The following is a 15,105-nucleotide window of genomic DNA, read 5'->3' as shown; positions in this document are numbered from 1 at the left end:
TTGTATGTGTCATCGCCACCTCACACTGACCATGCCACATAAATTTGGTAACAGCGCCACCTATTGGTCAAGAGTAATACACCATTCATTAACCATGAGTAATTACACTTTTTAAAATGCTAATAACTTTTTAGTCCATTAGCCTATTGCAACGAAACTGGGCTCAAAATATTCCCTGGCTTATGCCGATAACATAGATACCAAATATGCCAGTGTTTACTGAAGTTCCGGTCCACCATTTTGATTTATGTGGAAAACCTACTTTTTCGAACTCCTCATGAACCGTATGTCCAATTTTCACCAAATTCGAATCAGATGATCTTCAGACTATGTTGACACAAAGTTATGGATTTTGTGTCGATAGACAAAACCGTTTTCGCATACCAAAGCGACGAATTTGAAACACAATGACAAAATGACACTTGAGGCTGCATCTCTGGAATGCTGTGGCATATTAACACCAAACTTTGTGTGTGTCATTGAAAAGTCAAACAGAGTACACCAAATTGATTTCATAACAGTGCCACCTATTGGTCAAACTTTATAAGCCAAGTAATCATGCTACTAGAGGTGGTATTATGATTTTTTTTTGCCATTTCAATTACAATAATTCCAAAATTACTGTTATTGCTCATTAATGTATTTGGTGTGATGCTTCATGCCATGCTTAGCTCCTACATTTGCCGTTGGAGTGCTTGGCCCCGTAATTGCTGCTTGCAGCTATATTTCTTCTTCTTCTTCTTCCGCCGCAAGTCTATGGCAGCCCATAGAACCGTTTGCGGGAAAGTTGTATAATTTGGCACACTGATAGAGGACAGTCCCAACATTAACTATAGCAAATTTGAAGCCTCTAACTCCTACTCTCTAGCGCCACCACTTGTCCAAACTTTCAATGTTTGTATGCTAATAACTTTTGAACCGTAAGCCAGAAAATGGAAATTCTTTTTTCCTCTGAATCCTTGGCTCAGGCCAAGTCGAATGAACCCTAAAATTCAAAAATCGCAAGGTTTAGTTTTTTCGCTATTTTCAATTATTCGAAAAACCTACTTTTTCGAACTCGTCCTAGACGGTTAGTCCGATTGCCACGAAAATTGGCTCAGATCATCTTCAGACCATGCTGGCAAAAAGTTATGGAATTCAAGTTGATTCGTCCAACTGTTGTCGAATGACACGTAAACAAATTTGACGAAAAGCACGCAAACATGCACGTGAGGCTATATCCCGGCAACGGTTTGTCATATTGAGACCAAACTTGGCGTGTGTTATAACAAGCATGAACTGAGACTACCTGCTGTGTTTCGACACAGCGCCACCTAGTGGTCAGGAGATATGAAAAATGCATATTTTGGCTTATAACTACTGAATGGTTTGGCCAAAAATCACACAACTGGTCTCTTTAGATTCAGTGAGTCATGTCGAGTCGAATGATATCCAATTTTCCTGTGTCGGCCATTTTAGGCGTCGGCCATTTTGAATTATGTTTCAAAATGCTGTATTTTTTGAACGCAGCATCGTATCGTTTCGCAAATAATTACAAAAATATTCGGCTCCATGCCCTGAAGGTACTCAAAAAGTTTGGTGGCAGCGCCACCTTGTGGCCAATAGTTATAATGAAATATCACATAAACGCTAATAACTTTTGAATAAATTAGTCTATTAAAATTAAAATGGTCTCGCTATATTCTGTGGGTCATGCCAAGAGTATTGATACCAATAATGTGAAAATTGGTCTTACTTCCTGTCCGCCATTTTGCTTAATGTTGAAAACCTACTTTTTCGAACTCCTCCTAGACCGTTAGCCCAATTTTCACCAAATTTGACGTGAATCATCTTCAGACCATGCTGGCAAAAAGTTATGGATTTTGTGTCGATATACGTAACGGTTCTCATTTAGCGCATCAACGAATTTGCTGGAAGGGTGCCAAAATGCATTTGAGGCTGTATCTCTGCAACACTTTGACATATTTGCACCAAACTTTGTATGTGTCATCGCCACCTCACACTGACCATGCCACATAAATTTGGTAACAGCGCCACCTATTGGTCAAGAGTAATAAACCATTCATTAACCATGAGTAATTACACTTTTTAAAATGCTAATAACTTTTTAATGCATTAGCCTATTTGAAGGAAACTGGGCTCAAAATATTCCCTGGCTTATGCCGATAACATAGATACCAAATATATCACGGTAAGCTGAACTTCCGGTCCGCCATTTTGATTTATGTTGAAAACATACTTTTTCGAACTCCTGATCAACCGTATGTCCGATTTTCACCAAATTCGAATCAAATGATCTTCAGGCTATACTGATTCAAAGTTATGGATTTTGAGTCGATAGACAAAACCGTTTTCGCATACCACATCGACGAATTTGAGGCACAATGAGAAAATGACACTTGAGGCTGTATCCCTGGAATGCTTTGGCATATTGACACCAAACTTTGTGTGTGTCATTGAAAAGTCACACAGAGTACACCAAATTGATTTTATAACAGTGTCACCTATTGGTCAAGCTTGATAAACCAAGTAATCATGCTACTAGAGGTGGTATTGATGTTTTTTTTTTTTGCCATTTCAAATACAATAATTCCAAAATTGCTGTTATTGCTCATTAATGTATTTGGTGTGATGCTTTATGCGATGCTTAGCTACTACATTTGCCGTTGGAGTGCTTGGCCCCGTAATTGCTGCTTGCAGCTATATTTATTATTATTATTCTTCTTCTTCCACCCCAAGTCTATGGTAGCCCATAGAACCGATTGCGGGAAAGTTGTACAATTTGGCACACTAATAGAGGACTGTCTGAACATTAACCGTAGCAAATTTGAAGTCTCTAACTCAAACTCTCTAGCGCCACCAATTGTCTAAACTTTCAAAAACTTGATGCTAATAACTCTTGAACCGTAAGCCACAAAATGAAAATTCTTTTTTCCTCTGATTCCTTGGCTCATGCCGAGTCGAATGGACACCGAAATTCAAAAATCGCAAGGCTTAGTTTTTTCGCTATCGTCAATTGTTCGTAAAACCTACTTTTTCGAACTCGTCCTAGGCCGTTGCACCGATTGTCACGAAAATTGAATCAGATAATCTTCAGACCATGCTGGCAAAAAGTTATGGAATTCAAGTTGATTTCTCAAACCGTTTCCGAATAGCTCATGAACGAATTCTTCGAAAAGCACGCAAACGTGAACGTGAGGCTATATCTCCGCAACGGTTTGGCCTATTGAGATCAATCTTGGTGGGTCTTATAACAACCATTCCCTGGGACTACCTGCAGTGTTTCGGCGCTGTGCCCCCTAGTGGTCAGGAGATATGAAAAATGCATGTTTTTGCTCATAACTTCTGAACGGTTTTGCCAAAAATCACAAAAGTGGTGTCTTTAGATTCAGTGCATCATTCCGAGTCGAATGATACCGAATTTTCCCAATTCGGCCATTTTGGGCGTCGGCCATTTTGGATTTAGTTGTAAATTGCTGTATCTTAAGAATGAAGTTCCGTATCGATTCGCAAATAATTACAAAAATGTCCGGCTCCATGCCCTGAATGTACACAAAAAAATTGGGGGCAGCGCCACCTTGTGGTCAATAGTTATAACGATTTTTTCGAAAAATCCTAATAACTTTTGCATACATTAGCCTATTGTAACAAAGCTGATGTTGATAGATTCCTTGGGTCATGCCGAGAACACCGATACCCCATTTGTCAATTTTGGCAAAATTTCCTGTCCGCCATTTTGATTCATGTTGAAAACCTACTTTTTCGAACTCCTCCTAGACCGTTGCTCAGATTTTCACCAAATTTGATTTGGATCATCTTCAGACCATGCTGGCAAAAAGTTATGGAATTTGTGTCGATACACGTAACCGTTTTCAATTAGCGTACCAACGAATTTGCTGGAAAGATGCCAAACTGCATCTGAGGCTGTATCTCTGCAAAGGTTGGAGATATTTACACAAAACTTAATATGTGACATTGTCACATCACATTGACCACGCCACATCATTTTGGTCACAGCGCCACCTATTGGTCAAGAGTAATAAACCAATCAAAAACCGCTAATTATTACATTTCCAATAATGCTAATAACTTTTGATTGCATTAGCCTATTATCATGAAACATGTCTCAAAATGTTCCTTGGGACATGCCGACAACATACATACCAATTATGTCATATTAAGCAAAACTTCCTGTCCGCCATTTTGATTCATGTTGAAAACCTTTTTTTTTAAACTCATCCTCAACCGTCTGTCTGATTTTCACCAAAATTGAATCAGATCATCTTCAGACCGTGCTGACAAAAAGTTATGGATTTCGTGTCAATAGACGAAACCGTTTTTGTACAGCGCTGCTTCAGATGTCAGGCATCTTCACAAAATGAGTCTGAGGCTATATCTCTGCAAAGCCCATTAGTGGTCTTCCAGTGACATCTAGTGGTCGTAAATGCAATTTATCATACAACACTGTCTCTTTAACCTTTATAACTGTTATATGTTGTCTTAATTTCATTCCAAAGAAGCATACGCAATTTATGTATAATTTCACAGTCTAGATAATAGTACTGCACTGATTTTAAATAACCTAGATATGGCTGACAGTAAAAGAATAGAACAGAATTACAGACACACACAAACATGAAATGTTTAAACTAGTATATTAATACTCAATAAGCATGCTTAAACCCACACACAGATGCACACATTTTGTTATATACATAGATAATTAAAATAAATGATGGGTGATAAAACCTATTGCAAGTCTTCTGTTTTTATGGGCTTCTATGTCATTTTTCAGGTTTCATTGCAATCATAATCTGGCATAATTATAAACATTAGATATATCTGTATGAATAAATTGGTAAACTTTGACTCAATGTGATCTGAAATGCTTGAACAGTAATATTAAATAATAGTAATATACATTTTTTCTAGATGAATCCCTCAACATGCCCATAAACTGTAATGTTTTAGTCTTTACTGAGCTCATTAGTGGTCTTCCGGTGACATCTAGTGGTTATAATTGCAATTTTTTATTCAACACTGGGTTTTGAAGCTTTATAAATATTACAGTGTTCTTTTTTACCTAATATCTGTTAAATTTTGCATGATTGTTTAGAAAAAATACAGATCAAATGCATGTGTGATTATATTACCCCTTTTTTTTTTTGCACTTTAATGCCATTCACAACAGAAATCTTTAGTTTTTTAGGCCATTTTAACTGTTATAGCACCAGCTATTTTCTGATCTTAATGAAACTTTGCATGCTTGGTGGGTCATCTTTCACATGTTATAACCAAGTTTCATAAAGTTTTGAGTTTTTGTTTCAGTTTTATAGGCTTTAGGCTACATGTGGCCACGGCCCTTTCCTAAATGACCTCTTATAGCTAACCAAAGGACAAAATGCAACATATTTTTGAAAATTATTGATCTAGAGAGTCCAGAGAATATTATTGCAGTGGTTTGATCAAGACTGAACAAAAAACCAGGTGACCCAAAACATTCAAATTCGTGGACCAATTTTACGAAAAAGGCTATAACTCGGGAACAAAATGAGATTTCTTCACCAAACTCAGAACTCATATACATGAACAAAAACTTTAGTCAAATTATTTTTTTTTTCCATATCTGCCACTTGGTGGCGCTACAGGATGAAAAAAAATCAAATGGCTATAACTAAGCAACCGTTGATCCAATCATCTTGAAAATTGATATGGCCCAATGTGGCACAAGTGCTCTATGAGGAATTTCACTTATCTTAAAAAACATGGCCGCCATTGGCCAAACAACTTTAAGCACCTATTTGACAAGGTTAATGGAAGTCGATCGGAACGAAACTCGGTGGGCATGTTCGACTCATTGCCCTAAAGGTCTTTAAGTACTTTGAAAGAAATTGCCCACAACATTGTCACCTCCCACAGAACACAACAAAGCGATTTGATTACAGCGCCACCTATTTTCCAAAAATGATAATGCATCATTTTACTGGAGTTTTACTGGCTGTTTCAATTACACTCTTCCAATAATTGCTTTTCTTACTCGTTGCATTTGGTCTGATGCTACATATGCTTAGCTCCTGATGTTGCCGCTGGAATGCTTGGCCCCGTGATTGCTGCTTGCAGCTATATTTATTATTCTTCTTCTTCCGCCGCAAGTCTATGGCAGCCCATAGAACCGATTGCGGGAAAGTTGTATAATTTGGCACACTGATAGAGGACAGTCCCAACATTAACTATAGCAAATTTGAAGTCTCTATCTCCTACTCTCTAGCGCCACCACTTGTCCAAACTTTCAATGTTTGTATGCTAATAACTTTTGAACCGTAAGCCAGAAAATGGAAATTCTTTTTTCCTCTGAATCCTTGGCTCATGCCAAGTCGAATGGACCCCAAAATTCAAAAATCGCAAGGTTTAGTTTTTTCGCTATTTTCAATTATTCGAAAAACCTACTTTTTCGAACTCGTCCTAGACGGTTAGTCCGATTGCCACGAAAATTGGCTCAGATCATCTTCAGACCATGCTGGCAAAAACTTATGGAATTCAAGTTGATTCGTCCAACTGTTGTCGAATGACACGTAAACAAATTTGACGAAAAGCACGCAAACATGCACGTGAGGCTATATCCCGGCAACGGTTTGTCATATTGAGACCAAACTTGGCTTGTGTTATAACAAGCATGAACTGAGACTACCTGCAGTGTTTCGACACAGCGCCACCTAGTGGTCAGGAGATATGAAAAATGCATATTTTGGCTTATAACTACTGAATGGTTTGGCCAAAAATCACACAACTGGTCTCTTTAGATTCAGTGAGTCATGTCGAGTCAAATGATATCCAATTTTCCTGTGTCGGCCATTTTAGGCGTCGGCCATTTTGAATTATGATTTAAAATGCTGTATTTTTTGAACGCAGCATCGTATCGTTTCGCAAATAATTACAAAAATATTCGGCTCCATGCCCTGAAGGTACTCAAAAAGTTTGGTGGCAGCGCCACCTTGTGGTCAATAGTTATAATGAAATATCACATAAATGCTAATAACTTTTGAATAAATTAGTCTATTAAAATTAAAATGGTCTCGCTATATTCTGTGGGTCATGCCGAGAGTATTGATACCAATAATGTGAAAATTGGCCTTACTTCCTGTCCGCCATTTTGCTTAATGTTGAAAACCTACTTTTTCGAACTCCTCCTAGACCGTTAGCCCAATTTTCACCAAATTTGACGTGCATCATCTTCAGACCATGCTGGCAAAAAGTTATGGATTTTGTGTCGATATACGTAACGGTTCTCATTTAGCGCATCAACGAATTTGCTGGAAGGGTGCCAAAATGCATTTGAGGCTGTATCTCTGCAACACTTTGACATATTTGCACCAAACTTTGTATGTGTCATCGCCACCTCACACTGACCATGCCACATAAATTTGGTAACAGCGCCACCTATTGGTCAAGAGTAATAAACCATTCATTAACCATGAGTAATTACACTTTTTAAAATGCTAATAACTTTTTAATGCATTAGCCTATTTGAAGGAAACTGGGCTCAAAATATTCCCTGGCTTATGCCGATAACATAGATACCAAATATACCACGGTAAGCTGAACTTCCGGTCCGCCATTTTGATTTATGTTGAAAACATACTTTTTCGAACTCCTGATAAACCGTATGTCCGATTTTCACCAAATTCGAATCAAATGATCTTCAGGCTATACTGATTCAAAGTTATGGATTTTGAGTCGATAGACAAAACCGTTTTCGCATACCACATCGACGAATTTGAGGCACAATGAGAAAATGACACTTGAGGCTGTATCCCTGGAATGCTTTGGCATATTGACACCAAACTTTGTGTGTGTCATTGAAAAGTCCCACAGAGTACACCAAATTGATTTTATAACAGTGTCACCTATTGGTCAAGCTTGATAAACCAAGTAATCATGCTACTAGAGGTGGTATTGGTGTTTTTTTTTTTTTTTTTTGCCATTTCAAATACAATAATTCCAAAATTGCTGTTATTGCTCATTAATGTATTTGGTGTGATGCTTTATGCGATGCTCAGCTCCTACATTTGCCGTTGGAGTGCTTGGCCCCGTAATTGCTGCTTGCAGCTATATTTATTATTATTATTCTTCTTCTTCTTCTTCCGCCGCAAGTCTATGGCAGCCCATAGAACCGTTTGCGGGAAAGTTGTATAATTTGGCACACTGATAGAGGACAGTCCCAACATTAACTATAGCAAATTTGAAGCCTCTAACTCCTACTCTCTAGCGCCACCACTTGTCCAAACTTTCAATGTTTGTATGCTAATAACTTTTGAACCGTAAGCCAGAAAATGGAAATTCTTTTTTCCTCTGAATCCTTGGCTCAGGCCAAGTCGAATGAACCCTAAAATTCAAAAATCGCAAGGTTTAGTTTTTTCGCTATTTTCAATTATTCGAAAAACCTACTTTTTCGAACTCGTCCTAGACGGTTAGTCCGATTGCCACGAAAATTGGCTCAGATCATCTTCAGACGATGCTGGCAAAAAGTTATGGAATTCAAGTTGATTCGTCCAACTGTTGTCGAATGACATGTAAACAAATTTGACGAAAAGCACGCAAACATGCACGTGAGGCTATATCCCGGCAACGGTTTGTCATATTGAGACCAAACTTGGCGTGTGTTATAACAAGCATGAACTGAGACTACCTGCTGTGTTTCGACACAGCGCCACCTAGTGGTCAGGAGATATGAAAAATGCATATTTTGGCTTATAACTACTGAATGGTTTGGCCAAAAATCACACAACTGGTCTCTTTAGATTCAGTGAGTCATGTCGAGTCGAATGATATTCAATTTTCCTGTGTCGGCCATTTTAGGCGTCGGCCATTTTGAATTATGTTTCTAAATGCTGTATTTTTTGAACGCAGCATCGTATCGTTTCGCAAATAATTACAAAAATATTCGGCTCCATGCCCTGAAGGTACTCAAAAAGTTTGGTGGCAGCGCCACCTTGTGGCCAATAGTTATAATGAAATATCACATAAACGCTAATAACTTTTGAATAAATTAGTCTATTAAAATTAAAATGGTCTCGCTATATTCTGTGGGTCATGCCGAGAGTATTGATACCAATAATGTGAAAATTGGCCTTACTTCCTGTCCGCCATTTTGCTTAATGTTGAAAACCTACTTTTTCGAACTCCTCCTAGACCGTTAGCCCAATTTTCACCAAATTTGACGTGAATCATCTTCAGACCATGCTGGCAAAAAGTTATGGATTTTGTGTCGATATACGTAACGGTTCTCATTTAGCGCATCAACGAATTTGCTGGAAGGGTGCCAAAATGCATTTGAGGCTGTATCTCTGCAACACTTTGACATATTTGCACCAAACTTTGTATGTGTCATCGCCACCTCACACTGACCATGCCACATAAATTTGGTAACAGCGCCACCTATTGGTCAAGAGTAATAAACCATTCATTAACCATGAGTAATTACACTTTTTAAAATGCTAATAACTTTTTAGTCCATTAGCCTATTGCAAAGAAACTGGGCTCAAAATATTCCCTGGCTTATGCCGATAACATAGATACCAAATATGCCAGTGTTTACTGAAGTTCCGGTCCACCATTTTGATTTATGTGGAAAACCTACTTTTTCGAACTCCTCATGAACCGTATGTCCAATTTTCACCAAATTCGAATCAGATGATCTTCAGACTATGTTGACACAAAGTTATGGATTTTGTGTCGATAGACAAAACCGTTTTCGCATACCAAAGCGACGAAGTTGAAACACAATGACAAAATGACACTTGAGGCTGCATCTCTGGAATGCTGTGGCATATTAACACCAAACTTTGTGTGTGTCATTGAAAAGTCAAACAGAGTACACCAAATTGATTTCATAACAGTGCCACCTATTGGTTAAACTTTATAAGCCAAGTAATCATGCTTCTAGAGGTGGTATTATGATTTTTTTTTTGCCATTTCAATTACAATAATTCCAAAATTACTGTTATTGCTCATTAATGTATTTGGTGTGATGCTTCATGCCATGCTTAGCTCCTACATTTGCCGTTGGAGTGCTTGGCCCCGTAATTGCTGCTTGCAGCTATATTTAGGGGCCAAGCACCGAAGGTGCGTAGGCACCTATTGTTTCCGTTGGCGTTATTATTATTCTGCTTCTTCTTCTTCTTCTTCCGCCGCAAGTCTATGGCAGCCCATAGAACCGATTGCGGGAAAGTTGTATAATTTGGCACACTGATAGAGGACAGTCCCAACATTAACTATAGCAAATTTGAAGTTTCTATCTCCTACTCTCTAGCGCCACCACTTGTCCAAACTTTCAATGTTTGTATGCTAATAACTTTTGAACCGTAAGCCAGAAAATGGAAATTCTTTTTTCCTCTGAATCCTTGGCTCATGCCAAGTCGAATGAACCCCAAAATTCAAAAATCGCAAGGTTTAGTTTTTTCGCTATTTTCAATTATTCGAAAAACCTACTTTTTCGAACTCGTCCTAGACGGTTAGTCCGATTGCCACGAAAATTGGCTCAGATCATCTTCAGACCATGCTGGCAAAAAGTTATGGAATTCAAGTTGATTCGTCCAACTGTTGTTGAATGACACGTAAACAAATTTGACGAAAAGCACGCAAACATGCACGTGAGGCTATATCCCGGCAACGGTTTGTCATATTGAGACCAAACTTGGCGTGTGTTATAACAAGCATGAACTGAGACTACCTGCAGTGTTTCGACACAGCGCCACCTAGTGGTCAGGAGATATGAAAAATGCATATTTTGGCTTATAACTACTGAATGGTTTGGCCAAAAATCACACAACTGGTCTCTTTAGATTCAGTGAGTCATGTTGAGTCAAATGATATCCAATTTTCCTGTGTCGGCCATTTTAGTCGTCGGCCATTTTGAATTACGATTTAAAATGCTGTATTATTTTAACGCAGCATCGTATCGTTTCGCAAATAATTACAAAAATATTCGGCTCCATGCCCTGAAGGTACTCAAAAAGTTTGGTGGCAGCGCCACCTTGTGGCCAATAGTTATAATGAAATATCACATAAATGCTAATAACTTTTGAATAAATTAGTCTATTAAAATTAAAATGGTCTCGCTATATTCTGTGGGTCATGCCGAGAGTATTGATACCAATAATGTGAAAATTGGCCTTACTTCCTGTCCGCCATTTTGCTTAATGTTGAAAACCTACTTTTTCGAACTCCTCCTAGACCGTTAGCCCAATTTTCACCAAATTTGACGTGAATCATCTTCAGACCATGCTGGCAAAAAGTTATGGATTTTGTGTCGATATACGTAACGGTTCTCATTTAGCGCATCAACGAATTTGCTGGAAGGGTGCCAAAATGCATTTGAGGCTGTATCTCTGCAACACTTTGACATATTTGCACCAAACTTTGTATGTGTCATCGCCACCTCACACTGACCATACCACATAAATTTGGTAACAGCGCCACCTATTGGTCAAGAGTAATAAACCATTCATTAACCATGAGTAATTACACTTTTTAAAATGCTAATAACTTTTTAATGCATTAGCCTATTTGAAGGAAACTGGGCTCAAAATATTCCCTGGCTTATGCCGATAACATAGATACCAAATATACCATGGTAAGCTGAACTTCCGGTCCGCCATTTTGATTTATGTTGAAAACATACTTTTTCGAACTCCTGATCAACCGTATGTCCGATTTTCACCAAATTCGAATCAAATGATCTTCAGGCTATACTGATTCAAAGTTATGGATTTTGAGTCGATAGACAAAACCGTTTTCGCATACCACATCGACGAATTTGAGGCACAATGAGAAAATGACACTTGAGGCTGTATCCCTGGAATGCTTTGGCATATTGACACCAAACTTTGTGTGTGTCATTGAAAAGTCACACAGAGTACACCAAATTGATTTTATAACAGTGTCACCTATTGGTCAAGCTTGATAAACCAAGTAATCATGCTACTAGAGGTGGTATTGGTGTTTTTTTTTTTTGCCATTTCAAATACAATAATTCCAAAATTGCTGTTATTGCTCATTGATGTATTTGGTGTGATGCTTTATGCGATGCTTAGCTACTACATTTGCCGTTGGAGTGCTTGGCCCCGTTATTGCTGCTTGCAGCTATATTTATTATTCTGCTTCTTCTTCTTCCGCCGCAAGTCTATGGCAGCCCATAGAACCGATTGCGGGAAAGTTGTATAATTTGGCACACTGATAGAGGACAGTCCCAGCATTAACTATAGCAAATTTGAAGTCTCTAACTCCAACTCTCTAGCGCCACCACTTGTCCAAACTTTCAATGTTTCTATGCTAATAACTTTTGAACCGTAAGCCAGAAAATGAAAATTCTTTTTTCTTCTGAATCCTTGGCTCATGCCAAGTCGAATGAACCCCAAAATTCAAAAATCGCAAGGTTTAGTTTTTTCGCTATTTTCAATTATTCGACAAACCTACTTTTTCGAACTCGTCCTAGACGGTTAGTCTGATTGCCACGAAAATTGTCTCAGATCATCTTCAGACCAGGCCGGCAAAAAGTTATGGAATTCAAGTTGATTCGTCCAACCGTTGTCGAATGACACGTAAACTAATTTGACGAAATGCATGCAAAAATGCACGTGAGGCTATATCTCGGCAACAGTTTGTCATATTGAGACCAAACTTGGTGTGTGTTTTAACAAGCATGAACTGAGACTACCTGCAGTGTTTCGACACAGCGCCACCTAGTGGTCAGGAGATATGAAAAATGCATATTTTGGCTTATAACTTCTGAATGGTTTGGCCAAAAATCACACAACTGGTCTCTTTAGAATCAGTGAGTCATCTCGAGTCGAATGATATCCAATTTTCCCGTGTCGGCCATTTTAGGCGTCGGCCATTTTGAATTATGTGTTAAAATGCTGTATTTTTTGAACGCAGCATCGTATCGTTTCGCAAATAATTACAAAAATATTCCGCTCCATGCCCTGAAGGTACTCAAAAAGTTTGGTGGCAGCGCCACCTTGTGGCCAATAGTTATAATGAAATATCACATAAATGCTAATAACTTTTGAATAATTTAGACTATTAAAATTAAAATGGTCTCGCTATATTCTGTGGGTCATGCCGAGAGCATTGATACCAATTATGTGAAAATTGGCCATACTTCCTGTCTGCCATTTTGCTTAATGTTGAAAACCTACTTTTTCGAACTCCTCCTAGACCGTTAGTCCAATTTTCACCAAATTTGACGTGAATCATCTTCAGACCATGCTGGCAAAAAGTTATGGATTTCGTGTCGATATACGAAACAGTTCTCATTTAGCGCATCAACGAATTTGCTGGAAGGGTGCCAAAATGCATTTGAGGCTGTATCTCTGCAACGCTTTGACATATTTGCACCAAATTTTGTATGTGTCATCGCCACCTCACATTGACCATGCCACAGAAATTTGGTGACAGCACCACCTATTGGTCAAGAGTAATAAACCATTCATTAACCATGAATAATTACACTTGTAAAAATGCTAATAACTTTTTATTGCATTAGCCCATTCGAATGGAACTGGGCTCAAAATATTCCCTGGTTTATGCCGATAACATAGATACCAAATATACCATAGTAAGCTGAACTTCCGGTCCGCCATTTTGATTTATGTTGAAAACCTACTTTGTCGAACTCCTCATCAACCGTAGGTCCGATTTTCACCAAATTCGAATCAAATGATCTTCAGACTATGCTGACTCAAAGTTATGGCTTTTGAGTCGATAGACAAAACCGTTTTCGCATACCACATCGACGAATTTGAGGCACAATGAGAAAATGACACTTGAGGCTGTATCCCTGGAATGCTTTGGCATATTGACACCAAACTTTGTGTGTGTCATTGAAAAGTCACACAGAGTACACCAAATTGATTTTATAACAGTGCCACCTATTGGTCAAGCTTGATAAGCCAAGTAATCATGCTACTAGAGGTGGTATTATAATTTTTTTTTTGCCATTTCAATTACAATAATTCCAAAATTGCTGTTATTGCTCATTAATGAATTTGGTGTGATGCTTCATGCGATGCTTAGCTCCTACATTTGCCGTTGGAGTGCTTGGCCCCGTAATTGCTGCTTGCAGCTATATTTAGGGGCCAAGCACCGAAGGTGCGAAGGCACCTATTGTGTTTGTTGGCGTTATTATTCTTCTTCTTCCACCCCAAGTCTATGGTAGCCCATAGAACCGATTGCGGGAAAGTTGTATAATTTGGCACACTAATAGAGGACTGTCTGAACATTAACCGTAGCAAATTTGAAGTCTCTAACTCAAACTCTCTAGCGCCACCAATTGTCTAAACTTTCAAAAACTTGATGCTAATAACTCTTGAACCGTAAGCCACAAAATGAAAATTCTTTTTTCCTGTGATTCCTTGGCTCATGCCGAGTCGAATGGACACCGAAATTCAAAAATCGCAAGGCTTAGTTTTTTCGCTATCGTCAATTGTTCGTAAAACCTACTTTTTCGAACTCGTCCTAGGCCGTTGCACCGATTGTCACGAAAATTGAATCAGATAATCTTCAGACCATGCTGACAAAAAGTTATGGAATTCAAGTTGATTTCTCAAACCGTTTCCGAATAGCTCATGAACGAATTCTTTGAAAAGCACGCAAACGTGAACGTGAGGCTATATCTCCGCAACGGTTTGGCCTATTGAGACCAATCTTGGTGGTTCTTATAACAACCATTCCCTGGGACTACCTGCAGTGTTTCGGCGCTGTGCCCCCTAGTGGTCAGGAGATATGAAAAATGCATGTTTTTGCTCATAACTTCTGAACGGTTTTGCCAAAAATCACAAAAGTGGTGTCTTTAGATTCAGTGCATCATTCCGAGTCGAATGATACCGAATTTTCCCAATTCGGCCATTTTGGGCGTCGGCCATTTTGAATTTAGTTGTAAATTGCTGTATCTTAAGAATGAAGTTCCGTATCGTTTCGCAAATAATTACAAAAATGTCCGGCTCCATGCCCTGAATGTACACAAAAAAATTGGGGGCAGCGCCACCTTGTGGTCAATAGTTATAACGATTTTTCGAAAAATGCTAATAACTTTTGCATACATTA

General features: G+C 38.6%; 1 long non-coding RNA gene across 1 annotated transcript; it reads left to right on the top strand.

The window, feature by feature from the left end:
- Positions 1–461: 461 nt before the first annotated feature.
- LOC127957882 (uncharacterized) lies at positions 462–14,699 on the top strand. Its single transcript, XR_008153885.1, has 3 exons — positions 462–570; positions 9,946–10,122; positions 14,152–14,699. It is a non-coding gene; the product is annotated as an uncharacterized LOC127957882 (long non-coding RNA).
- The last annotated feature ends 406 nt before the right edge of the window (positions 14,700–15,105 follow it).

Source organism: Carassius gibelio, chromosome B5 (assembly GCF_023724105.1).
Source record: "Carassius gibelio isolate Cgi1373 ecotype wild population from Czech Republic chromosome B5, carGib1.2-hapl.c, whole genome shotgun sequence".
In the NCBI taxonomy this organism is placed as follows: Eukaryota; Metazoa; Chordata; class Actinopteri; order Cypriniformes; family Cyprinidae; genus Carassius; species Carassius gibelio.
Note: the sequence above shows the minus strand (reverse complement) of the source record. Positions and strands in the feature narration are given on the sequence as shown.